The 26,138-nt window shown below is 56.5% G+C and overlaps 1 protein-coding gene across 6 annotated transcripts in view; it reads left to right on the forward strand.

The window, feature by feature from the left end:
- The first annotated feature begins 11,813 nt into the window (after window positions 1-11,813).
- The window catches only part of ADGRL1 (adhesion G protein-coupled receptor L1), a 60,686-nt gene continuing 46,361 nt past the window's right edge, over window positions 11,814-26,138 (forward strand). For 5 of the 6 annotated variants that reach the window (XM_074384520.1, XM_074384523.1, XM_074384521.1 and 2 more), the window contains exon 1: window positions 11,814-12,700. The gene's annotated coding sequence lies outside the window, so the exon portion shown is untranslated. The remainder of the gene's footprint in view (window positions 12,701-26,138) is intronic. The other variant, XM_074384524.1, reaches the window with a different exon arrangement.

A 26,138-nucleotide genomic window follows, 5' to 3' on the forward strand; every position in this document is an offset into this window, starting at 1 on the left:
TTGTGATCCACCCGCCTCGGCCTCCCAAAGTGCTGGGATTACAATCTTGAGCCACCGCGCCCGGCCCGTGGGTTTTTGAGATACATTTCACCCTTCTCACTGCCCCCTAGTTCAAGATGAAGAATATTTCAGTCTTCCAGGAGGCTCCCTGGGCTACCTTGAGATGGAATCTTGCAGCAACACCCATGCTGGAGTGCAATGGCGTGATCTCAGCTCACTGCAACCTCCACCTCCTGGGTTCAAGCGATTCTCCTGCCTCAGCCTGCTGAGTAACTGGGACTACAGGCGTGGGCCACCATGCCCAGCTAATTTTTGTGTTATTAGTAGAGGCAGAGTTTCACCATATTGGCCAGGCTAGTCTCAATTTCCTAACCTCAAGTGATCCGCCCACCTCGGTCTCCCAAAGTGCTACCACACAGAATCATCCAGCCACAAACATCAACAGTGCTAAAGTTAGGAAACCCCGGGCTTCCCAGACTCTCTTCACAGGTTACTTCCGCCTGGTCTTGAACGACACGGAGATGGAATCACTCGGGGTATTCTCTTTGTGTATCCTGCCAACATTATGTCTCTGGGATTCATCCATGCTGTGAATACATGAGTAGTTTATTCTTTTTCATTGCCGCGTTGTATTCCGTTATATGAACATCCCCCTATTTCTTTTCCACTTGCCAGTTGGTTGTCAACGTAGGGGGTGTCTAGTGTCTGGCGATCATGAATGAAGCTACTAGGCACATCCATGGTGTGTCTTTAAGTGAGCTTAAGCTCCCGTTCCCACTGGCAATCAACCCAGGAATGGAATTGCTGGGTCCGCAGCAATTTACCTTTTGTAGATCCCCCCGGGATATTTAAAGCTCAGGGAATTTTGCACAACAACCATGATTTCTGGCTTGTCTTGGAGAAGCTCTTCTGGCAACACTGAGCCTGAGTTCCCACGTGGTAGCACACAGCTGTAGTGAGTGTTTGCAAATGGTTGCCCATAGAAAAACGGGGTGCGGCTTCAGCTACCCTGTCCTTGACCACCACTCCACACCTGCCCAATTTCTGCATTTTCTTTCTTTTCTGGGAGGGGGGCAGGGTCTCGCACTGTTGCCCAGGCTGGAGCAGTGGTGTGATCTTTGCGCTCACGGCAACCTCCACCTCCCAGTTCAAGCGATTCTCCTGCCTCAGCCTCCCGAGTAGCTGGGATTACAGGTGTCCACCACCATGCCCGGCTAGTTGTTTGTACTTTTAGTAGAGACAGGGTTTCACCATGCCGGTCGGGCTGGTCTCAAACTCCTGACCTTGTGATCCGCCTGCCTTGGCCTCCCAAAGTGCTGGGATTACAGGTGTGAGCCACCTCACCCAGCCCAATTTCTGCATTGTCATTCCCTGCTCAGCATTTGGCTTTGTGTCCCCCGAAATGAGGTCATGTGAGGTTAGGAGTCGCTGTCTGCCTTCCGGTGGCCATCACTTCTACCTCTCTAGGACCCACCTATAACCCCTCACTCCTATTCCCAGCCCCTTCCCAACCTACCTCCATTCCACAGAGCCTGCAAGCCTCCACCTTCACCTTGATCCCAAACACAGGATCCCATTAGACCTGGCAGGCATTGCTGCAGACCCCATCCCTCCCTATTATACTGCTGCAGCTGGGATCTTGCTGGCTTTTTTTTTTTTTTTTTTTTTTTTTTTGCGCAGGCTGGAGTGCAATAGCCCAGTCTCGGCTCACCACAACCTCCGCCTCCCGGGTTCAAGCGATTCTTCTGCCTCATCCTCCCAAATAGCTGGGATTACAGGCAGGCACCACCATGCCTGGCTAGTTTTGTATTTTTAGTAGAGACAGGTTTCTCCTTGTTGGTCAGACTGGTCTCAAACTCCTGACCTCAGGTGATCCTCCCGCCTCGGCCTCCCAAAGTGCTGGGATTACAGGCACGAGCCACCACATCCAGCTGCCAGCTTTTTTCCTGGTAACACCCTCAGAACCTCCCTATGAGTGGTCCTCTCTGCCTAGATCACCAAGGGAGGGCTGCTGTCTAAAGCCAGCCAGTCCCTGCCTCAGTTTACCTGTCACTGCCCCAGGGCAGGGCAGCCTTCTTTGAGCCTCCTGGCCAGTGCTGGGACTGGCTCTGTCTCATTCATTGCTGTTTTCCCACCACTCAATTCGTTACACAATGGATCCTGGCCATGGGGCATGAAAGAGAGAGAGGAGGAGAGTCAGTGCCAGGTTGAAGAACCCCCTTTCCAGCCACACGTTCTGCAGAAGCTAGCTGGGCCGCTCAGTGGGAAGTCCCTCCCGTTGCTGGTCCTAGGGATCAGCGTCTGAGAAACCCCTCCTCCTCCCCAGACCACACTGGCTAAGTCCAAGTCCAGCAAAGCTTACGGCTTCCTCTCTGGGATCCTCAGCCCCAAAGGCCAATCCCACTCCTTCGGTCGGCTCGGCCCGGCCCTCTCCACGCATGGTCCGACTTTCCTCCGGTGGAGCCACCAGAGCAAGGCCTTCCCCCTGCCGGCCCTTCCCCGCCTCTCCAGCCGCTCACCTGTCTTCCCACGCATCCCTCAACCCTCCGCTCCTCACCTTCTCACACCTGCCAACCTCCCCACGCATGTTTCCCTTCCTTTCAGCCGCCCCGACCTCAAACAAGCTCAGCTCTCTCTCCCTTCACCCCCACTTTGTCCCCTCACATCCCAACGGCCCCCAGCTCTGCGCTCTGCACGCCCCCTCCCTCCCCGGGCCGCCCCTCCCGCGCACCTGCGGCGAAGGGGCGGGGCCCGCTCACCTGGCGGCCGCAGAGCAGCGGGGAAGCGGCCCCTAGCGGCCGGGGAAGGAAGCGCAGCCCAGCCGGGCTCCCCCTTCCAGCTGGTGCCTAACTAGGAATCCGCCTCCGCTTCAGCGCCCGCCTGCTGCTCAAGCTGGAACCCGGCGGCTTCCTGGATTCTCGCTTTCCTCCACTTCCCCACTGTCTTCTGAGCGCCTACTATGTTCCAAGGTGGGTCCTAGACTCCGGGTAGACAGCAGTGAACAAGAAACAAACATCCGTTGTCTGAGAGAGTTGGTATTCTGGTGAGGGAGACAGATAAATGAACGAAAACGAAAATAGGTCAGAATATGCTGTGGGGACCGGGAGTTCGAGACCAGTCCGGGCAACATAGTGAGACCCCCCCCACCCCCATCTCTGGGGCTGGAGAGAGATAAAGGAGAGAAGGGATCAAGGAAGTGTGGAAGGTGGGGGTGTTTGTAATTTTCTTTTTCTTTTTGAGACCGAGTCTCACTCTGTTGCTCAGGCTGGGGTGCAGAGGCGTGAGCATGGCTCACTGCAACTTCCACCTCCCAGGTTCAAGCAATTCTTGTGCCTTAGCCTCCTGAGTTGCTGGGATTACAGGTGTGCGCCACCACGCCCAGCTAATTTTTGTGGTTTGCATTTTCAGTAGAGTGGTAAGGAGGTAACTTATGAGCAGAATTCAAGGGGGGTAGCGAGTAAGGGGTCCTGTGGACTCTGCCCCTAAGACTTGCCCCAAACCTAACGTTTTTCCCCTAGTATTCTGTTCTGGGCCTCCATCACCTGCCTCTCATCTGGATGATAGTGCTGATCACCGCCCGAATCTCCTGGCTCCCTCTCAGATCACCTATATAATGTATTTATTTAACTAGAGACAAAGCCGCTATGCTGCCCAGGCTTGTCTTGAAATCTTGGGCTCAAGTAATCCTCCCGCCTCGACCTCAAAACGTGAAAAACTCCTTTTTTTTTTTTTTTTTTTTAAGATGGGGTCTCGCTCAGTCATCTAGGCTGGAGTGCAGTGTTGCTATCATAGCTCATGGCAGCCTCTAATTCCCAGGCTCAAGTGATCCTCCCACTTCAGCCTCCAAGGTAGCTGGGAATACAGGAGGCCACCATCACTCCTCGCATCTTCTCTGCCTCTCTTCTTCCCTTCTTTCTCTATCTTTCTTTCCTTCTTTCTTCTCTTTCTTTCTTTCTTTCTAGGATGGTTTCTCACTCTATTGCCCAGGCTGGAGGGCAGTGGTGCAATCTCGACACACTGCAACCTCTGCTCCTGGGTTCAAGTGATTCTCCTGCCTCAGCCTCCCTGAGTAGCTGGGACTACAGGCATGTGCCATTATGCCCAGCTAATTTTATTTTGAATAGAGATACGGTTTCACTACGTTGGCCAGGCCGGTCTGAAACTCTTAGTCTCAAGTGATCCGCCAGCCTCTGTCTCCCGAAGTGCTGGGATTACAGGGTGAGCCACTATGCCGGGCCCCTAGCATTTACTTGTTTATATATTTACTTTAGAGATGGAGTCTCACTCTTTCCCCCCAGGTTGGAGTACAGTGGCACAATCTTGGCTTACTGCAACCTCTGCTTCCCGGGTTCAAGCAATTCTCTCCTGTACTGGGATTGCAGGCTCAGGCCATCGTGCCTGGCTAGTTTTTGTAGTTTTAGTGGAGATCGGGTTTCATCATCTTGCCCACGCTGGTCTCAAACTCCTGATCTTGTGATCCACCTGCCTCGGCCTCCCAAAGTGCTGGGATTACAGGTGTGAGCCACCTTGCCCAACCAGCATTTTTAATTGAGGTAAAATTCCCACAACAAAAAATTAACCACCAACCATTTGAAGGTAGATGATGTCATGTGACAGCACATTCATCATGTCTAATTCCAAGACATTTTTCATCATCCCCAAAAGACAAGTCATACCCATTAGCAGTCACTCTCCATTCCCTGCTCCCCCTACTCCAGGAAACCACTCATCTGCTTTCTGTCTCTATGGATTTGACTGTTCTGGACATTTCATATAAATTTCACATCAATGGAACATGCAGTGGTACACTATGGGACCTTTCGTGCCTGGCTTCTTTTGAGCACAGTGTTTTCTTTTTTTTTTTTTTTTTTTTGAGACGGAGTTTCGATTTTGTTACCCAGGCTGGAGTGCAATGGCGCGATCTGGGCTCACCGCAACCTCCGCCTCCTGGGTTCAGGCAATTCTCCTGCCTCAGCCTCCTGAGTAGCTGGGATTACAGGCACACACCACCATGCCCAGCTAATTTTTGTATTTTCAGTAGAGACAGGGTTTCACCATGTTGACCAGGATGGTCTCGATCTCTTGACCTCGTGATCCACCCACCTCGGCCTCCCAAAGTGCTGGGATTACAGCCTTGAGCCACCACGCCCAGCCGAGCACAGTGTTTTCAAGGTTCATCCATGTTGTGGTATGTATCAGGACTTCTTTCCTTTTAATGGTTAAATAATATTCCATTGCATGCATATACAACATTTTGTGTGTCTTTTCATCTACCATAAACATTTGGGTAGTTTCCACTTTTTTTTTTTTTTTTTTTATGGTCTTGATCTCTCGACCTCGTGATCCACCCGCCTTGGCCTCCCAAAGTGCTGGGATTACAGGCTGGAGCCACCGCGCCCGGCTTTTTTTTTTTTTTTTTTTTTTTTGAGATGGAGCCTCGCTCTTTCACCAGGCTGGAGTACAGTGGCACAATCTCAGCTCACTGAAACCTCTGCCTCTGAAGCAGTTCTCCTGCCTCAGCCTCCCGAGTAGCTGGGACTAATGGCTTACATCACCACACCCAGCTAACTTTTGTATTTTTAGCAGAGATGGGGTTTCGCCATGTTGGCCAGGATGATCTCGATCTCTTGACCTCATGATCCTCCTGTATTGGCCTCCAAATGTGCTGGGATTACAGGCTTGAGCCACTCTGCCTGGCCTTTCCACTTTTTGACTATGGTGAGTAGTGCTGCTAGGAACATCCACATACAAGTATTTGTTTAAGAGACTGCTTGCAATTCTTTCAGTTATACCTAGGAGAGAAATTGCTGAATCATACGGCAATTTTTTTTTTTTTTTTTTTTTTTTTTTTTTGAGATAGGGTGTTGCTCTGTCACCCAGGCTGGAGTGCAGTGGTGCAATCATAGCTCACTGCTGCCTCAACCTCCCAGGCACAGGTGATCCTCCCTCCTCAGCCTCCCATCCTGAGTAGCTGGGACTATAGGTGCAAGCCACCATGCCCAGCTAATGTTTGTATTTTTTTGTAGAAACCATGTAGATCACACCACTGCACTCCACCCTGGGCGACACTCCAGCCTGGATGACAGAGCAAGATCCCGTCTCAACAGAAATGTTCCCCAAGCTGGTCTTGAACTCCCGGACTCAAGCGAACCTCCCATCTTGGCCTCCCAAAGTGCCGGGATTACAGGCGTGAGCTACCGTGCCCTGCCTCATACAGTAATTCCGTGTTATACTTATTGAGGAAGCGCTACTATAATGTTTTATTTTTATTTACGTTTATTTTAACATTTTGTTTCAGAGACAGGGTCTCGCTATGTTGCCCAGGCTGGAGCACAGTGGCTATTCACAGATTTGATTCCACTACTGATCAACACGGGAGTTTTGACCTGCTGTGTTTCCAACCTGGGCCAGCTGACTCTTCCTTTGGCAACCTGGTGGTCCCCTGCTCCCAGGGGGTGACTACATTCCCACCGATGGTCATAGCACACTACCTCTCAGAAGTTCTAGAAGTTCTGTGTGTGTGAATCCTCCCACCTCAGCTGGGAGACAGGATCACACCACCAAGCCCAGCCCTATAATCTTTTAAACATACAAATAAGATCATGCCACTCACTGCTGAAAGCCCTCTTGGGGTTCCTAGTATCACTGGGAATATAATCTAGACCCTCTCCCTGGCCTCCCAGCATGCTAGCCCTCATGCCTTTCAAATAGTCCTATCTGGCCAGGCACAGTGGCTCGTGCCTGTGATGTCAGGATTTTCGAGACCAAGGAGGGAGGATCGCTTGAGCCTGGAGTCCGAGACGCACCTGGGAAACATAATGAAACCCTGGCTCTCAAAAATACAAAAATGAGCTGGGCATGGTGGTGCACACCTGTAGTCCCAGTTACTCAGGAGACTGAGACAGGAGAATTGCTTAAATGTGGGAGACGGAGGTTGCAGTGAGCTGAGACTGCATCACTGCACTCCAGCCTGGATGACAGAGAAAGAAAAGAAAAAGACCACAGTTGGAATTATTCCCTGCTCCCACCCTATCCTCACAGCCCAATTCTGGGACCTAGCTCAGAACCTAACTACATTTTTTTTTTTTTTTTTTGAGACAGAGTAAGACCCTGTCTCTAAATAAATAAATAAAAGAAAAATAAAATTGCAGCCACCACCACACCCTCTCTTTCTTCCTGATGGCCTGTATCTTTTTTTTTTTTTTTTTTTTTTGAGACAGAGTCTTGCTCTGTTGCCCAGGCTGGAGTGCAGTGGCAGGATCTTGGCTCACTGAAACCTCCACCTCCAGGTAGCTGGGATTACAGGCATGTGCCACCACACCCAGCTAATTTTTTGTAGTTTTAGTGGAGGTGGGGTTTCACTGTGTTAGCCAGGATGGTCTTGATCTCTTGACCTCGTGATCCACCCGCCTCGGCCAACCAAAGTGCTGGGATTACAGGCTTGAGCCACCGCGCCCAGCCCTGTATCTTTTATTTATTTATTTATTTATTTATTTTTTTGAGAGGAGTTTCACTCTTGTTACCCAGGCTGGAGTGCAATGGCACGATCTCGGCTCACCGCAACCTCCACCTCCCGGGTTCAGGCAATTCTCCTGCCTCAGCCTCCTGAGTAGCTGGGATTACAGGCACGCACCACCATGCCCAGCTAATTTTTTGTATTTTTAGTAGAGACGGGGTTTCACCATGTTGACCAGGATGGTCTCGATCTTTTGACCTCGTGATCCACCCGCCTCGACCTCCCAAAGTGCTGGGATTACAGGCTTGAGCCACCGCGCCCGGCCTCTTTTATTTATTTGTCTGATCTCTTGTGTTTTCCACAGTTAGAATGTTAGCCTCAGAGGACAGATACCTTGTTCACTGCTGAGTCCCCAGCACCTAGCCCAGTGCCTGGCGCACAGTAAGTGCTCAATAAATGTTTGTTGGCTGACTCAGTGCTCCCCACCCGCTTTGCAAAGACCACAGCTGGGGCCGGGCACAGTGGCTCATGCCTGTAATCCCAGCACTCTGGGAGGCTGAGACAGGTGGATCATTTGAGGTCAAGAGTTCGAGACCAGCCTGGCCAACATGGTAAATAAAAATATAAATAAACAAACATAAGAAGTTGCCCAAGATGCGGGTGCAGGGAGCCTCTGGAAAGCCCAGGGACACACAAAACTCCACCCACACCTCAAGGCTTGGATGGGTCCGTCCTCCACTCCCGGGCACCTGCTGACTTTCCAGGGCTCATTCCATCACACAGTCTGTGTCCATCTTCTCCGTGATGAAGGCAGCGCCCGAAAACCTTCCTTCCTTGTTCTCTGTGCACTGGAAGCACATCCTCAATGAATCACTGCACCTGGCAGGTAAGGGCACATAAGGTGCGCACTGCGTTTGAGGCGTAAATGGAAATGAACAGCAGGGTCGTGCATCCTTTACCGAGTGGACTCGGAAAGGCCGGGCTGGGGACGCCTGATGGGCAGTTGATGTCTGGTGTTACCCCGACCTGTCCAGGAGCCTGAGGCAGGGCACCAGTCAACGAAGGCGCTGGGCCTGAGGCAAAGGGAAGCTGAGCGCTGGGGCGAAGCGGAGCCTTCAGGACGCTGAGGACGGGGTCCCAACCAAGGCAGTGGGCACAATACATGGAAGGCACAGAGGGAACAGGGCACAGGCGAGCCCAACTGCGTCTGGTGCTGGGATGCTGGAGGTGCTAGGCGTACAGAATGTGGGGTCTCAGAGAAGCAGAAGGAGAAGATTGGGTGCCCTAGGCATAGGGCACCCTCGGTGTGCGGGCTCTCTAGCACCGGGTGCACAGAAGGTGGGGCATCCAGGTGCAGAGTTCACAGAACGTGGGGTACTCGAGGCGCGTGGGAGGGTAGGTGTGGAGGTCCCGTGGGATGGAATGTACAGAGCATGGGGTGCCTCAGGCGCGGGGCTCCCGGGGATCCCAAGGTGCAAAGTGGGAGGCTGGAAGCGAGGAGCGCCCCGGGAGCAGGGTGTCCGACGTGCGGGTACAGATCCGGGCAGAGCGGGCACGCGGCGGAGCGCGCAGGCGAGTGTGCGTGCGCGCGCGCGGACGCCTAGGCTCCCGGAGCCCAGGAGCTGGCGCGGCCTCCACTGCGACTGCGCAGCCGAAGGTCCGGGGGGCGCCGGGGCTCCTTTTGCGCCCCCCCGCCCCTTCGCAACCTTTGCCTGGTGAGCATGCCGCTCACAAGTCCAGGAGACACCGATCAGATGGAGGCTGGAGAACCGATCCCAGCTGGGACCAGGGGCGTTTAGAGGGTCCAGAAAGGGGCAGGGATGGGGGCAGGGGTTCCGGCCGAGATTTTCCAAACTGAGCTGAGGGTGCTTTAAAGAACGTCGTTTTCCCTCATCTAAGTAAAAGCCACTTCTCGCAGCCTCTGGAGAAGGCAAGTTAGAGCCACCTCCTAGGCTCGTTCTGTAGGGGGAAGTGGGTGTGCTGCTCAGGGCTGGAGGGTGGGGTGCGGGCAGGAGGCCTGGGTCCAGACAACAAGGAGGTGACCCCTTTTCCTGAGCTCCAAGTTCTGTTCCCGTTTCGGTACTGCTGGCTTTATAGAAAGCTGGCTGCCTGGAGTGCCCAGCATCTTAAAGCCTTCAAGGGTCTTACTTGGTGCTGTCAATATCGCAAAGTGGAAAATTGACGCAGAGAGAGATGGGATCCCCTCCTCCATACCTAGTAGATCTGCAGCCAACCACAGATAGATGGGATCCTTTTCGCACTCACCAACTCCTACGTTTTACCCCTTTGGTCTCCCAGATCCAGGTGTCCAGTCTGGCCACCCAGATTCAAGGCTGGACAGCTCTGCAGCCGTGAAATCCTGGGCATGAAGGAGGAACAAGAGTGACCCATCCCTCCATTTTGAAGTTCTCTGGGTTCAGATTTGCCTAGGTTCTGCCTTTCAAGAATCCTTTCGCAGTTTTGAAATGACAGCTGTCCAGAGAAGGCGGTGGAGGGTGACAGGCTGCCACAGCGGTGGCCCGTGGTCACCAGCCAGCCTGGAAGTCTGGTGTCCCTGTCGGTCGTTCAGTTTAGCCACAGGGACATGCTTCTAGGAAGAGATTCTCAGAGGCCAAGTTAATTCCCATGCAGATACTCAATTCACGCTCTCTTAGATGCTCCTTTTTTCCATCCAGATATGCCCCAAGTTTGCTTTATTTACCACTCCTACTCAGGAACCCTTTTCCCGTTCCTTATTCATTCTGCAAAGCGCCTGGTTAGCACTGTCTTCCCTGGACACATAGGGAATGGGAGCTTCCCCCATCCGCATCCTAAGCCTGTCCCCTTCCTCTAAAACTCAGATCAGGATCTGTCTGCCCTGCTGCTAAGAGGCAGCCCGACTTTGAACTTTGAGCTGACTGCTTTAACATTTAGGTTTCACTTGAATGGATTCCCTTCCCTGAGGATGCAAGCCTGGGTTTTACTCCTCCCCAGCAATCAGTCTTCCAGTTGCACCCATCTTTCATAAAATGGAGCCAGCACCCCCGCTTCAGGGGCTCCCCCTCCTCCCGTTCCCTCCCCTCCAGGATTCTGCCCCCGACTTCCACTTCCCTCCAGCCCCCAACCTGTACTCCGTTGCCTGTTCTGCCGAAGTGCCTATTTTTGGCTTGGGGCCCGGTTTTATAGCCCCCGCTATAGGTCTTGGCAGTCATAGCTTTGACTCTCCGGAGAGCCACGGCGGGTCCAACAGCCTTCCCCACCCCAGGGAGGGGGTGCGGGGGCTCCCTCTGCAGCCTCAACCCGAAGCCTGCCCCTCGCCTCAGTTGGTCTGATGCCTGGGAACCCCAGCCTGTTTCTTGCCCTACTTAAGAGTCCACCAGCTGCAGTGGAGTTGTTAGGTGGTGAAAATCCAGACCGGGTTTTTACTCTTGCGGAGAACATAAAATTCCATGTTTCTCCCCGCACCCGCCTCCTAAAAGCAAGACTTTGAGGCGTTTATAGATACAAACCTCCCCCTAACGTTTCCCTCCGACCCTCCTGCCCGGTCAGCTCCAAACCCCTGTCCCAGTGGCCTGGGATCTTCTGCTGAGGGTCTCATCCCGTTCCGCTTGTTCCAGTCCTGGCTTTGCGTGCCGCCCTCGCCTTTTATTGTAGGTCTGGTCTCCCAGGGTAGCGGCCTCATCGCTTTCCCTTCGCTGCGCCCCTGGATCCAGAAACCGCTTTCACCTGCCCGCTCCGGTGCAGCCGGCGCGCCGAATCCCTTCGCACCTGAGTCCAGTCCTCCTTTTGCCCCTCCCCCTTGCACGTCGCTGCCAGGAAGATGAGGGCAGCCCAAGCCGCCTCAGCCACTAAGCATCCCCCTTCCAGCCCCCGCCATGCGAGCCCAGGTCCCGGGAACTCTGGGCCGCGTCTTGCTTGTTTCCACTGCATTAGGCCTGACGCATTACTCCGTCTCCCGAGAAAGAATCCGGCCCGAAATTTGCGTGCCCCGTGTGCATTTGGCCGTGTCGCAGCTGCCCCCCTCCCCACGCCCCCACACCGTTCCTCCAATCTTTGTCTAATCCAACCCGGGTTTTGCACAAGCCTTCCAGATCTCCCCATTTGCGCCCCCCTTCCCCGGGCTCGGCGCCTTTCCTTTTACTTCGCAGCTGGAAAATCCGCTCCAGGTTTTCCTTACGCCTGTCTCCCTTCCCCCACTCCCCGCTCCAACACTGGGCTCCAGCACGTCGCCTATCCCTCTCCCTGCTTTTCCAGGGAAGAAGCGAGAGGAGGCAACGGGAAGGAAAGTCCAGCCCGGGTTTTCGGGCCGGCTCCTGGGGCGCTCAGGCAGGCTGCGGCGGCCAGTCCCGGGCGGCGACTCCGGGCCGGGTTTTGTGCGCGCCCGCCGCCCCCCTCCCGGAGCGGGTGCGCCGGGGAGCGGGGCGAGCAGGCGGCTTGTCATTGCTGGTGCCCGGCGCCGGCTCGGTCCGCGCGTCCTGCGGTGCCCACGGGCCCGGCCCAGCGCCCCCCCCCCCACTCCGGCCGCACCGGGGGCGCGACGCCGCGGCACCCGCCTCCAGCCGCGCCGCCCCCCTCCGCCAGCTCCGCGCCTCCCGCCCCCAACCCGAGCCCCCCGCGGCCACTGCGGGGAGCCCGAGCCGTCGGCGCGGGAGCTGTCGGCGCTGCGGCGCCCCCGCCCCGCCGTCTGCCGAGAAGGCCCCGGCGGATGGGGCCGCGCGGGCCCCGGAGCGGCACCGCCGGGCGGCGGGGGCCTGCAGGGGCGCCCCGCCTGCCCCGTTAACCCCTCGTCCACCGCCGCCGTCGGAGGGGGCTGGGAAGTCGCCTGGGCGCACACGTGCCGCCTCCGTCGGGGCCGCGGAGCTGCGGGGGAGATGCGGGCCGCTGCCGGCGCCGCCTCGGGGCGCTCCGCCTCGCCCCAGCCCCTGGCGCTCTGACGCCGCCCCCGCCCCACCGCCTCCACCGCCTCCCTCCCCGGGAGGGGCGCAGACCCGAACGCCCCCAGTCCCGAGCCTCCGCCGCCGCGAGGGGGCCGCCTTTGGATCCGTGTAATCTGCCTTTTTTTTTTTTTTTTTTTTTTTTAAATTTTGGTCGGTGGCGGCGGTGCTGGGCCTGGGGAAGGAAGGGACACGGAGGCCGCCCTCGCCCCGCCACCCCCTACCCTCTTCCTCCTTGCCCCGGCTCCGGGAGATGTGCCGGGCGGGGGGCCCGGGTTCGCGGAGCAGCAGGAGGGACACGCTGGGCCGACCCCAGAGCGGCGCTGGACAGGTGAGTGTCTGCGGGCCCAGGAAGAGGGGCGACGCCGCACCTGGGCCAGGTGTGCGGGGCGCGCGGAAGATGGGAGGCGGGAAGGATGGGAGCCCGGCCTGTCCTGGCCGCGAGGGGGGAGGGGACGCTGGGGCGGCGCGGGGCACCGCACCTGAGCGGGAGGGGCGTCGGGGGCGGCCCGCACCCCACCCCCACTGGGTAGGGGTCGGGGAGGGGTTGCCCCCAAGGAGCGCCCAGGGCGCGGGGGTGCGGACTGGCGGCCGCAGGGTGCCTGGCTGGGGGAGGGGACCGCGAGTGTGACCGCGCGTGGCTGCGTGTGCCCGCGCGCGCGCCAGCCTTTGTGGGGAAGCGGCGCGGCGGTGCTTGCGTGTCCCCGGTGCGTGTGCGCGCGGGTGCTTGGCGCCCTGTTTGTGTAGGTGTCTGGGTGTGAGCGGAGGGGGTGCGTGTGCGCGCCGCGCGCCGACCCCGGGCCCCGGCCCCGGGCTCCGGAGGAGCCTTGTCGAGGGCTGGCACCACAGGATGCTGGGCGAGGGGGTTGTTTTTCTCTGGGAGGCAGTGGCGCGGGGGATGGGGAGGGGTCTGTCTGGGTGTCGAGCCGGCCGCAGCCCGGGGGCGACGCTGTCAGGAGGAGGGGGTGCAGCCGGGCGGCCTCTTCTCTCCGTGGTGCCGGGTAAAGCACGCGAGGCCGGCAGGTTTGATCCACCGGGATTATTCGTGCTTTGAGGACAATTCCCCACCCCCACCCCAGGTGCGCATCGGATAGAGTTCTGAGGGTTCGGTTGTCATCCTCCCATCCGACGGTCCTGGGACCCGAGTCCAGGCCTGAGGTGGTGGGGTGGCGGGGTGTGCCCTATTGCTCCAGCCCGGTCCAGAAAATGCCCTTCCAGTTATCTCTCCTGTGCATCCCCGCCACCATCTGTAGATGGCCCCCTGGCTGCACACACCCCTGTCCCCGCACTTGCAGTCCGGGCCCTCACACTGCCCCATTCCTGGCAGCACTCACTGTACCTGCCTGGTGCCTTTCCTCCCGTTCCGACTCCCCTCCACCCCCAGCCATGGCAGCTGTGTGGGTGTCCCTGGATCCCCCTTCCAGGCAGGGCCCCCCTTTCCTCTTGGCTTCCACAGGACCCAGAGCCTGGGTTTGCCTTCCCACCTTCCACATCCCAACATGTGTGCCTGGGGGCAGGGGGGGAGGGGCTCAAAATGGCTGCCAAGATGGCTGTCGCTCGCTCGCTCGCTCGCTCGCTCTCTCCCCCCCTTTCTCTCTCACTTTCTCTTCCCCTCTCTCTGCTTCCCTGGCTCCCTTAGCCTGGTAGGGAGAGGAAGTTGGACCCAGTGGGGCACACGTGAGGCTAGATGTCTATGTCTGTTCTGGCCTGTTGACCTCTGAGCTGTTTGGGGACAGACCGTTGGTTTCTGCTTCTCTCTCCAGCACCCCAAGGGCTGGCATGAGTCTCACCTGACCTCAGACCCCACCCCTTCACCCTGGCTCATAGCCTGGAGGCTCCCTGCCCCCACCTGCTCTCCAGGGCCTGGCCCCCTAAATCCATCACCCCCAAGGAGGGTCCATACCCCTCATCCTCTTCTCGAATCTGTCCCACGGGCTGGGGGCGGGGGGGTGTGCAGGGAACTCTGCGTGGGCTCCTGCCAGGCCTCAGCTTTGGGGGAGCAAGTGACTTCTTCCTCCCTGCTCCCCTCCCACTAATGCCAAACTTACTATTTAAAAGGAGGGTGAAAACAGGGAGAATAAGAGAAGGAATACAACCTTCATTATCATATCGAGAAAATTATCCGTGATTTTCCTAACTAGCAATTTGCCTGCCATGCCGTTCAGAAGTGACTTGCCCATTAATTACAGAGATGAAAAATCATCTGGAATTCAGAAAAGGAAACTAATTCCGTGGCTGGCGGTGATCGCACCCGTGGACGGAGCCACATACGTGTGTGCTCACATGTGGGTGCCAGCCCTCCGCTGGTCTTACCACCATCTCCCTCCCGAGCTTGGTGACCTCCCATGTGGCTGTGCTTGGTCCACCCTTTGTGTGTGTGGCACCTGCCCCAGGACACCCCCCCAGGCCCTCTCTTTCTCCATGGGGCGCCCATCTCTATCCCCACTTCTAGGGGGCTTGTGTACCCTGAGTCACCCACACTGATGCCTGCCCTTGGGGGTAGAGCTGGCACCCAGGGTTGGGGAGGATGGGGAACTGGTGACTAGCACACCTGGGCTGTGGAGCCTGCAGGGAGGAGGTGGGGGGTGGACTGGAAGCCCAGCGTCTATTCCCAGCCTGCCCAGGGGAGCCCTTTCTCCTGAGTGGCCTAGGAGGACCCTGTGGGCATGCTGGGGAGGGGCCTGCAGGCGCCTCGGCGGCAAGGGAGGGAGTGTGTTTGCGTCCAGCGGTTTGGGCTCCTGGCTGGTGGCGTCTCCACCTGCACGCGAGGCTGCATGAATAATGCGTGCGTCTCGGGGGGCATCTGCGTCCTCCCTGCCCTGCCAGGCTGGTGGCAGAGCGTGTGTTGCTTCCACCCCAGTGCAGGCATCTCGGTGGGGAGGGTGGCAGCGGGTGCCCCTGAAGGGGAGTGGGAGGAGGGGGAGCAGTGCTGTCCCCGCCGGAGCGTCAGCTTTGCCCCCCACCCCCTCCTGCCTCCCTGGGGAGACATGTGGCCAAGGACACACAAGGGTCTGGTTTCTGTGTGGGTTCCTCTCACGGATCTGATTTCTAGATGCCAGACACTTCCCCTCCTCCAGCCCCTCTGTGGGGAGGCAAGGGGAGGGGTCCCAAGGTAGGGGTTCCCTGGGTCTGAAACCCTGACCCCAGTGACCCTGGAGGTGCCCTGGCAAGACAGACAGCACCTCCCAGGCTGGGTGTGGGACAAAGTGCTTGCTGTTGGGCACCCCGATGGAAGGAGAGAGACGGGTCCTGGAGTGGGGTAGAGGCCAAGTACAGACATGGGAGAGGGTCCTGGGGTCCCCGGAGTCCAGGTGGCTGTCTGCACCTGTGCGTAGGTGTCCTCTGTGTGCGTGGCCTGGATGGTGATCCAGCCAGTCGTGAGTGTAGTCACGTGTCCATCAGGCTCATCTGGTGTTCATAGGGGTCCCTCATGTGCTGGTGTTTGTGTTTTGCAGAGGGGGTGGTCATGCTGTGGGGGCGGGGCTGCAAGGAGCCGCAGCTGTGTGTGCACACATGGGGCTGTCTGCATCTCCTGTGCCACCTGCAGGTGTGTGCTCAGGACTCCTTGGAGCGAGGTGGGGTGCACCTCGTCATGCAATCTGCACACATTCGCCAAGCACCTTCTCTACTCAGCGCCGTGCCCGGGCGCCATGGGGTGTGGTGACCATGTCCTGTCTTTGTGGAACTCACGGTCTAGCAACACATGCGGGGTTTCCATCAAAGCTCTCCTATCAGTGGGGCGCGGTGGCTCACGCCTGTAATCCCAGCACTTTGGGAGGCTGAGGCAGGTGGATCACCTGAGGTTAGGAGTTCGAGACCAGCCTGGCCAACATGGTGAAACCCCGTCTCTACTAAAAGTACAAAAATTAGCTAGGCATGGTGATGGGTGCTGTAATCTCAGCTACTCAGGAGGCTGAGGCGGAAGGATCGCTCGAATTCAGGAAGCAGAGGTTACAGTGAACTGAGACTGCACTCCAGTCTGGGCGAGAGTGAGACTCAGTCTCAAAAACAAAACAAAACAAAACAAAACAAAAAAACCAAAACTCTCCTCTCATGGGAGTTGGGGAGAAGGCATGTGTCTCTGCTTCTAGGGCAGCCCCAGATGCTGACTGTAGTAGCACCCAGGCTTGGGCTGTCCTGGGGTCTGGTCCTTCATGGTCTTCCTGGGACAGCCCCCCCTCCTGGTTGCTCCTCCATCGTGCTAAGCCTGATCCTACCCCAGGGCCTTGGCACTGGCTGTTGGCGCCACCAAGGACCCTCCCCCAGACGTTTGCAAGGCTTTTGCTCCTCACCCTCTTGAAATATCACCCCCGAGTAACATTTACCACCATGCACCTTCTGCAAAATCGCAGCTTCCCACACCCCTCCTGAGGTTTGGTACAGCGGATGGCTTTTCACTAGGCTGTGATTTCCTGATACTCTGTGCGTTTGTTTACTGTCTTTGTCTGCGAGGAGGATCCGAGGGCTCGAGGATGTCGTGATTTGCTTCGTTTTGGGAATCCCAGGTGCAGTCATGGCTGGTCCACAGTGTGTGTTCAGAAGTCTTACCTGGCCTGGATGTGGTGGCTCACACCTGTAATCCCAGCAGGCTGGGAGGCTGAGATGGGAGGATCGCTTGAGGCCAAGAATTTGAGATTAGTCTGGCCAACATAGCAAGACCCGTCTCCAAAAACTTTTTTTTTTTTTTTTTTTTTTTTTTGAGACGGAGTTTCGCTCTTGTTACCCAGGCTGGAGTGCAATGGCGCGATCTCGGCTCACCGCAACCTCCGCCTCCTGGGTTCAGGCAATTCTCCTGCCTCAGCCTCCTGAGTAGCTGGGATTACAGGCACGTGCCACCATGCCCAGCTAATTTTTTGTATCTTTAGTAGAGACGGGGTTTCACCATGTTGACCAGCATGGTCTCGATCTCTCGACCTCGTGATCCACCTGCCTCGGCCTCCCAAAGTGCTGGGATTACCGGCTTGAGCCACCGCGCCCGGCCCAAAAACATTTTTTAAAAATAGCTGGGCGTCATCATAAGCACCTGTAGTCTCAGCTCTTCAGGAGGCTGAGGGGGGAGGATCGCTTGAGCCCAGAAGTTTGAGGCTGCAGTGAGCTAGGATTGCCTGAGTGCACTCCAGCCTGGGTGACAGAGCAGGATCCTGACTCTAAAGAAAAAAAGAAAAAAGCCTCTGCCTTTCCTGCCTCCTACTCCAAAATGTGGGGGAAGATAAAAATTCTATAAATAAGCCGGGCGCGGTGGCTCACGCCTGTAATCCCAACACTTTGGGAGGCTGAGGTGGGCAGATCACCTGAGGTCAGGAGTTCGAAACTAACCTGACCAACATGGAGAAACCCTGTCTCTAAAAAAAAAATTTTTCAATTAATAGATGCCAAGGCCAGAAATAGCCTTGTTCCTGACCCCCAAAACTCAGAATAGCAGTGCCCCTCCATCAGAGGCTAAAAATACCCTGTGGGTCACAAACGGCCAGGCCAGGAAGTCAGGTGGCTTCTCCCTGTCCCCTGAGGAGGTGAGAGGGCCAGGGCTGGCTTTCCCAGAAAGGATTTCCCAGCCGATTTCCGTAGTCCTGACTTTGGGGCTGCAGCATTCTCTCTGGGAGGCGGTCTTCTGTAGTGTCGGATGCTCAGATGCCACCCTGGCCTCTGCCCGCTAAATGTCAGTGACACCCCACCTCCATGGTTGTAACACCTTGGAAAGTCTCCAGACATTGCTAAACCTACTGGCATGGGGGGCAGAATTGTCCCGGGTTGGCAGGGATGGCTGCAGAGTAGAGGTTGCCAGCGGGACAAGATGGCTCACGCCTGTAATCACAGCACTTTGGGAGGCTGAGTCAGGAGGATGGCTTGAGTCCAGGGGTTCGAGACCAGCCTGGGCGACAAAGTGAGACCCCCCCCCATCTTTATAGAATAAAACATTAGCTGGGCATAGTGCCGCATGCCTGTTGTCCCAGCTACTCGGGAGGCTGAGGCAGGAGGATCACTTGAGCTTGGGAGGTCAAAGCTGCAGTGAGCTGTGATCGCGCCAGTACACTCTAGCCTGGGCAACAGTGAGACCCTGTCTCAAAAAACTGCATATGTAAATAAAATAGAGAGTTGGCTGACTTTTCTGTAGAAAGCCAGATGGGAAATACTGCAAGCTTTGCCGGCCACGGACAGGTTCTGTGGCCTGTTCTCTCTTCTCTTCCTAAACCTTTAAAAATGTAAACACCATTCTTAGCTCACCAGCTGTACAAAGGCAGGTGGCAACCAGACCATGGTTGGCCAACCCTTGCCTCAGAACGCCCCCCAGTGGCCCCTGGGGGTGAAGGTTGTGCGACCCAGGGATTCAGCCTCTCCGGAGAAGGGTGGCCCCATCTGGGGAGCAGTTGTGAGCTTAAAGTACAGGGCGAGTCCTGCACAGTCTGTTCCCAGCACCCCCTTGCTCTCACCTCCTCCCACTCCCCACCACCTCCCTACCCGCTTCCTCGAGGCAGCTGCCACAGTTACGCAAACATACAGGCACGCTCCAGCCCCAGGGCCTTTGCACGGCCTGTGCCCCCTGCCTAGGACACTCTTCTGCCTCCCCTGAACTGAACACCTGCGTGCATGCTCCTCCCTCGAATTCACAGAGCTTTTGCTAAAATGTCATCTTCTCCAGGGGAGATGGCCTTTCCTGATCATCCTTTTTAAAATCATAACGGCCAAGCACATTGGCTCATGCCTGTGATCCCAGCACTTTGGGAGACTGAGGCAGGTGGATCACCTGAGGTCAGAAGTTCAAGACCAGCCTGACCAACCTGGTGAAACGCCATCTCTACTAAAAATACAAAAATTAGCAGTGTGTGGTGGCAGGTGCCTATAATCCCAGCTGATCAGGAGGCTGAGGCAGGAGAGTCATGTGAATCCAGGAGGCAGAGGTTGCAGTGAGCCCAGATCACACCAATGCTCTCCAGCCTGGGTGACAGAGCAAGACTCTATCTCAAATAAATAAATAAGATAAAATAAAATTGCAACAGCCGGGCACAGTGGCTCGTGCCTGTAATTCCAGAACTTTGGGATGATGACGTGGGAGGATCATTTGAGGCCAGAAGTTTGAGACCAGCCTGGGCAACATGACGAGGTCCCCATATCTACAAAAAAATGAAAAATTAGCCAGCTGTGGTGACACATGCCCTGTGGTCCCAGCTACTTGGGAGGCCGAGGCAGGAGGATACCTTGAGCTCAGGAATCAAGGCTGCAGTGAGCTATGATCGAGCCACTGCACTCCACCCTGGGCAACAGAGCGAGACCCTATCTTTAAAAATACGATAAAATAACAGCACTTCCAAACCCACACAAACTCACAGCCACTTTTCCTGGCTTTATCTTCTTCCACAACACTGGTACGCTACAGAATCGACTTTTTTGTATCCAGCCCCTCAGTGTCTGGCACATAAAGACTTGCTCTAAAAAAGATGTGTGGAATTGCCGAAAATTATTTCTAAGCCCCACAGCCACCCTGGGAGGCTCTCGTTCCCCAGCTCCCCCGTGGAGAGACAGAACTGAGGAGTGACGTGGGTGTCCTGTCGTGCCGAGATGACGCACAGGCGGGATTTGAACCTTGGACTTAAGGGCGCTATGCCTGGGGCCTCTTTGCTCCTGGCCAGCTGGGTACCATGCCCTCCTCTCCTGGTCTGTGCGGTCCCCCCCCCCCGTCCTTCGCTGCCAGCATCTGATAGGGCAGGGGAGTCCTGCCTCTGTATCCTCTGCTCGGGCCCTAGCTTCTAGAACTCTTCAGCTCTGCTCTGCTCAGCTCAGAGTGCAAAGCCTGGGGCTGGACAGTGGACACTTTGGAGTGGAAACAGACCACAGGCCACTGGGGTACAGACCTGCCATGATGGTGAGCGCAGCAGAGGTGCAAGTCAGGGAGGGCTTCCCCGAGGAGGGGGCTTCCCAGCTGCAACCTGGAAGGGGAGGAGGGGTACAGTGGAGGGGAAGGAGCATCTGTGAGAGAGAGGGGCTGCCCTGAGGTCAGAGAGATGGTAGTGGCTCAAAGCGGAGGAAGGAGAGATGTTTCACAGCCGCACAAGGAGTGAGGCTGGAGGCTGGTGGCTGGTGGCTGGTGGCTAGTGGCTGGTGGCGGCCGGCGGCCTTGTGGCCGTGAGTCTGTGTTTGGTATGTCCTTGGGTTCGCCAGGGCCTGTGGTGGGGGTGGGGGTGGGGGTGGGGGTAGGAGGTTTGGGTCAGGATCCAGATGGCAGGTGAGAATGTTGAGCATGAGCTCCCTCCAGCTGCTGCATGGGAGAGAACCACAGGAGGCCAGAAGGGAGGCCGAGAGGCCAGAAGGGAGGCTGGGAGGCAACCAGCAAGGTGGGGGCTGGAAGCTTCAGGTTTCTGGCTTTGACTGCCCTGTAGACAAAAGGCAAGGGGCAGGTGGGGCAGGGAGTACCCTCCGCTCCCAGCAACCCTGCCCCCACAGTCTGATCACCGCTTCTGTGGTCAGAGGACACCTGAGAACCCCCGCACCGGATCCCATCCCTCTGTTCAGGATTCCCCCACGGCTCCCACCTCTTTAGAAAGCCGAAGTTGCCCGTTGCGGTGGCTCACACCTAATCCCAGCACTTTGGGAGGCTGAGGCAGGCAGATCACGAGGTCAGGAGTTCCAGACCAGCCTGGCCAATATGGTGAATCCCCGTCTCTACTAAAAAAATACAAAGATTGGCCAGGGGTGGTGGCGCATGCCTGTCATCCCAGCTACTTGGGAGGCTGAGGCAGGAAAATCACTTGAACCCAGTAGGTTGCAGTGAGCCAAGAATGTGCCACTGCTCTCCAGCCTGGACGATAGTGAGACTCCCATCTCAAAAAAAAGAAAAGGGAAGAAAAGAAAGCCGAAGCCCTCCCTGAGTTCCACAAGGCCCTGTGTGACCCACCCTGTGGCCCCTCCCCAGCTGCCCTCACGTCCTTCCACTCTTCCCTAGCTGGCGGGGCTCCAGCCACATCTCGGCACATTCCTACCCCAGGACCTTTGCACACGCCGTTCCCTCTGCCCACAGTGCTCTTTCTCTGGGTACCTGGATGGCTCACCTTCTCAAGACCTCTGCTGAAATGTCACTAGTTCCTAGGGGAAGCATTTCCTGGCCGCCCTGTCTGTAGTCGCACCCACGCATACACCCGTGTCGGGCACACCTTCCTCCATTGCACTTGTGGCCATTTGGGAGCTCGGAACCCTCCACTGGATGGAGGACCTCCTTTTGGGGGCTATTTCATCTTCATTCGTTAAACAAATGAACAAGCATTTACTCCCTGCCCAGGGCTGGGCACGTGACAAGAGCCAGCCCAACCCACAGTCGTACTTCCCCGGAGTCCCTCGATGGTGGGGAAGAGACGTGTCATAGCTGAATCCAAGTCCAGTTAGGGGAGTGAAACATGGAGGCCCTGTGTGCTGTGAGAGTGGGTGTGAGATCCGACACTGCACTCAGGCGGAGTCCTTTGGAGGGAGGGCAGAGTAAGAATCGTGTGTGTGAGAGAGACAGGCGCTGAGTAGCGGAGTAGAGGTGACGGGGAGGTGGGAGGACAACAGGGCCTGAGATGCCATGTGGGAGCGTCCTGGGCAATAGGGAGCCATGGATGGTTGTAGGCAGGGAGGGGTGTCATTGGATTTTCATTTTGCAAAGATTGTTCTGGCCTCAGGGTAGAGATTGGAGGGGGACAGAGGTGGCAGATAGATGGGACATGAGGGAGAAGACATCCGGTGGCAGGGGATCATTTGAGCAACCGCCACCGCTCTGCAGTCCAGTGCTGCTTTGTGGCCGGGGTGACCTTTGTTTTATTTTAGTTTTATTGGGAGATGGAGTGTTGTTTGTCCCCCAGGCTGGAGTGCTGTGGCGTGATCGTAGCTCACTGCAGCCTTGACCTCCTGGGCTCGAATGATCCTGCTGCCTCAGCCTCCCGATTAGCTAGGACCGCAGGCGTGTGCCACCGTGCACAGCTAATTTTTAAATCTTTGTAGAGACAGGATCTCATGGCGTTGCCCAGGCTGGTCTCCAACTCCTGGCTTCAAGCATTCCTCCTGCCCTGGCCTCCCGAAGTGCTAGAATTACAGGCATGAGCCACTGCACCCAGCTCCAGGACGACCTTTTAAAGGTTCTTCATTGAACAGTTATATTTCAGCTTCCTGCCGGGACCAGGTGCTGTGCTGAGTGCAGTATGCCAACCCCACCCTGCAGAGCCAGCATCGGGAACCATGCTAGGGGCAGAGAGTTAATAAGCAAATAAATTAAAATGCATGGTGTGCTGGTGATGGGTATCGCGGAGAAATCAAGCCGGGACAAGGTATAGGAGTGCTGGGGCCGGCAGGACCTTCCTGGGCTGGTGATGTTTGAGGAAAGACCGAAAGGAAGATGCAGGAGGAGCTGTGAGGGGATCTGGGGAAGAGAGAAACGGCCCGTGCAAAGGCCCTGAGGCAGGACAGCACCTGGTGTTCCCCATTTTTGAGACGGGGTCTTGCTGTGTTGCCCAGGCTGGAGTGCAGTGGCATAATCTCAGCTCACTGCAGCCTCCATCTCCCAGGCCCAAGAGATCCTCCTACCTAAGCCTCCCAAGGAGCTGTGACCCTGACAGGCGTGTGCCACCATGCCTGGCTAACTTGCTGTATTTTTCGTAGGGACAGGTTTTCACCCTGTTACCCAGGCTGGTCTGGAACTTCCAAGCTCAAGCAATCAGCCTGCCTCAGCCTCCCGAAGTGCTGGGATTGCAGGTGTGAGGTGTGAGCCACTGCACCCACCCATCCCGGATTTGAGAGGTCATCAGGCTTCTCCAGGGAGCCTTTGTACGGACGGTCTGTGGCTCTTGCTTGAATGAAGGGGGAGCCGTGGTGGGTTCTGAGCAGGGGAAGGGAAGCGGCTGGCTTAGAGGCTCACACGCGCCCTCTGGCGGCCATGGGGGAAACATACTGTAGACAGCGAGGTGGGGAAGTGGGGTCCAGCCTGGAGGTGACGGGGCTGGACCAGAGAGAAACTGAGAGGTGAGCGGTCCCTGAAGGAGTAGCCCAGGACCCGCCAGGGCTGGATGTGCTGTGAGGGGAGAGGGATCCAGGATGACTGGCCGGTTCTCGAGTACCTGGAGGGACTGGGCTGCCATCCGCTGAGCTGGGGGATGGGGCGGGGGCTGAAGAGGCGGCGAGAACCCTGCCCTGCCCGAGGACCATGTACCCGGGCCCTCTCTGGGCACACGCTCTGTCTCTGTGAGGTAGGCCTGTTAGTTCTTGAATAGCAATGGGGAAATGGGTTCAGAGAGGCCAAGTGCCTGTTCTGAAGCTACACAGTAGATTGAAACCTAGGAGCTTTGACTCCCAGCTGACCGCTCCTTCGTAGCTACCCGGGGGCCTGCCACTTCCCTAGGGACCTGCTGGATGCCCGAGGTCTTCCTGGAGGAGGCAGGCTCATGGGCAGCTGGGTTTGGGGCATAGGCCAGAGGTGGGAGATGTAACCAGAGGGTCATGTGTGGAGGGGCTGGCTGCTGCCGGTAAGGGAGGAGACCAGGAGGGGGGCCCAGATCCCAGATCCCCACCTTGGTTCCCCACCCCCTCTCACCCAAGGCACTCAGACTCCCACCCACTCAAGCGCGCAGAGGGTTGCCATGGAAACCGCAGGCTAGGGCAGGCTAGAGGCGCCCCCTCTCCTCCAGCAGCCGCCTCTCCTCCTGTTGCCCTCCCCATTCCCATCCCAGGGCACCTGAGGACAGAGTCTGGGCCTCAGTGGCCCACCCTGCCGCACCCACCCTTGACTTGAGACAGACGTAGGGCTCAGATGCAAACATCCAGGCAGGTGTGCGGCCCCGTTTCCCATGGGTGAAATAGGGTCACCTATCGCTGGGTGCATTGGGTTACTGGGTGCACCTGTAGTTCCAGCACTTCGGGAGGCTGAGGCAGGAGGATTGCTTGAGCCAAGGAATTCAAGACTAGCCTGGGCAACATGGTAAAACCTCATTTCTACAAAAAATACAAAAATTAGCCAGGCGTTGTGTGTGCCTGTAGTCCCAGCTACTCGGGAGGCTAAGGTGGGAGGATCACTTGAGCCTGGGAGGTGGAGGCTACAGTGAGCCGAGTGTGCACCATTGCAGTCCAGCCTGACTGACAGAGCAAGACTCTGTTGTCTCCAAAAAAAAGAGGTCGGTCTTGGTGGCTCAAGCCTGTAATCCCATTACTTTTGGAGGCCAAGGCGGGTGGATCACCTGAAGTCAGGAGTTTGAGACCAGCCTGACCAACATGGAGAACCCTGTCTCTACTAAAAATATAAACTTAGCCGGACACTGTGGCTCATGCCTGTAATCCCAGCTACTCCGGAAGCTGAGGCAGAATTGCTTGAGCCTGGGAGGGGCAGGTTGTAGTGAGCCAAGATTTCACCATTGCGTTGCAGCCCAGGCAATAACAGCGAAACTCCATCTAAAAAAAAAAAAAAAAAAAAAAAAAAAGAGAGACAAGGAAAAAGAAAGGCAGACAAATAGGGTGACCTGAGATTACTGAGAGGTGCCAGGTGGGGACAGACACAGGTGTGGGTTCACCTGGCCTCGGGTGCAGAACCGCCAGGCGCGACGATGCATAGTCACTCAAATGTGTGGGCCCAGGAGTCGGGGCACTTATGGCCTCCAGGGTCCCCCCCACCAAGCCCCACCTAGGAGGCCAGCCCGCCTGGGTTCAAGCCTCCTGACCAGTTGAGAGTCCCTGGGTATGTCTCTTCAATGATGGGACCTTACTTCCCTCCTCTGTAAAGTGTGGGTACAAGCATCTCCCCTTCCCTAAATGATTATTGGGATTACATGAGCTACACATGGAAGGTGCTCAGGCTGGGACATGGAGGTGTCAGCCATTGTCCCTGGCATCTCAGGTGGCTCCTCGCTGGGGAACCCAGCTAGACATCCACCCTGTCAGTTGCTGTTCGCTGTAAATGGCTTCCCTAAAGTTCTGTGGCTCAGGGCCCCGCCCCCATCTCTGCTTGCCTCCTTACCCCGTGTCCTGACTCCCTATGTGAATTTCCTAGGCTCCTGGTATTAGATTACCACAGATGGGACAGCTTTAGCAGTAGAGTCTCTATGGATTTATTTATGTTTCAGAGATGAGATCTTGCTGTGTTGCCCAGGCTGAAGCACAATGGTATGATCACAGGTAGCCTCAACCTGCTGGGCTCAAGTGATCCTCCCACTTCAGCCTCCCGAGCAGCTGGGACTACAGGTGCACGCCACCATGCCCAGCTACTTTTTTATATTTGTTTATACAGACGATGTCTCACGGTGTTACCGAGGCTGGTCTCAAACTCTTGGGCTCAAGCAGTTCTCCTGCCTTGGCCTCCCAAAATGCTGGGATGCCAGGCATGTACCCCTGCAGCCAGCAGCAGCAATGTGCCGCCTCCCAGCCCCGGAGCTTAGAAGTCCCCCATGAGGGTGTCGTCAGGGTTGGTCCCTTCTGGGAGCCTTCGGGGAGAATCTGTCCCAGGCCTGTCTCCTGGCTCCTTCTGGTCCTTACTGGCAGTCTTCCCTGGCTTCTAGAAGCACCTCTCTGATCTCTGCCTTCATGGTCACATGGTCCTTCTGTGCATGTCTTGTGTCCAGGTTTCCCTTTGTTTTTTTGTTTTTGTTTTTTTGTTTTTGTTTTTGTTTTTGAGACAAAATCTCACTCTGTCGCCCAGGCTGGAGTGCCGTGGTGCAATCTCAGCTCACTGCAACCTCTGCTTCCCAGGTTCAAGCAATTCTCCTGCCTCAGCCTCCTGAGTAGCTGAGACTACAGGTGCGCACCACCATGCCCGGCTAATTTTTTTT

Source organism: Saimiri boliviensis, chromosome 14, assembly GCF_048565385.1.
Source record: "Saimiri boliviensis isolate mSaiBol1 chromosome 14, mSaiBol1.pri, whole genome shotgun sequence".
NCBI classification, from domain to species: domain Eukaryota; kingdom Metazoa; phylum Chordata; class Mammalia; order Primates; family Cebidae; genus Saimiri; species Saimiri boliviensis.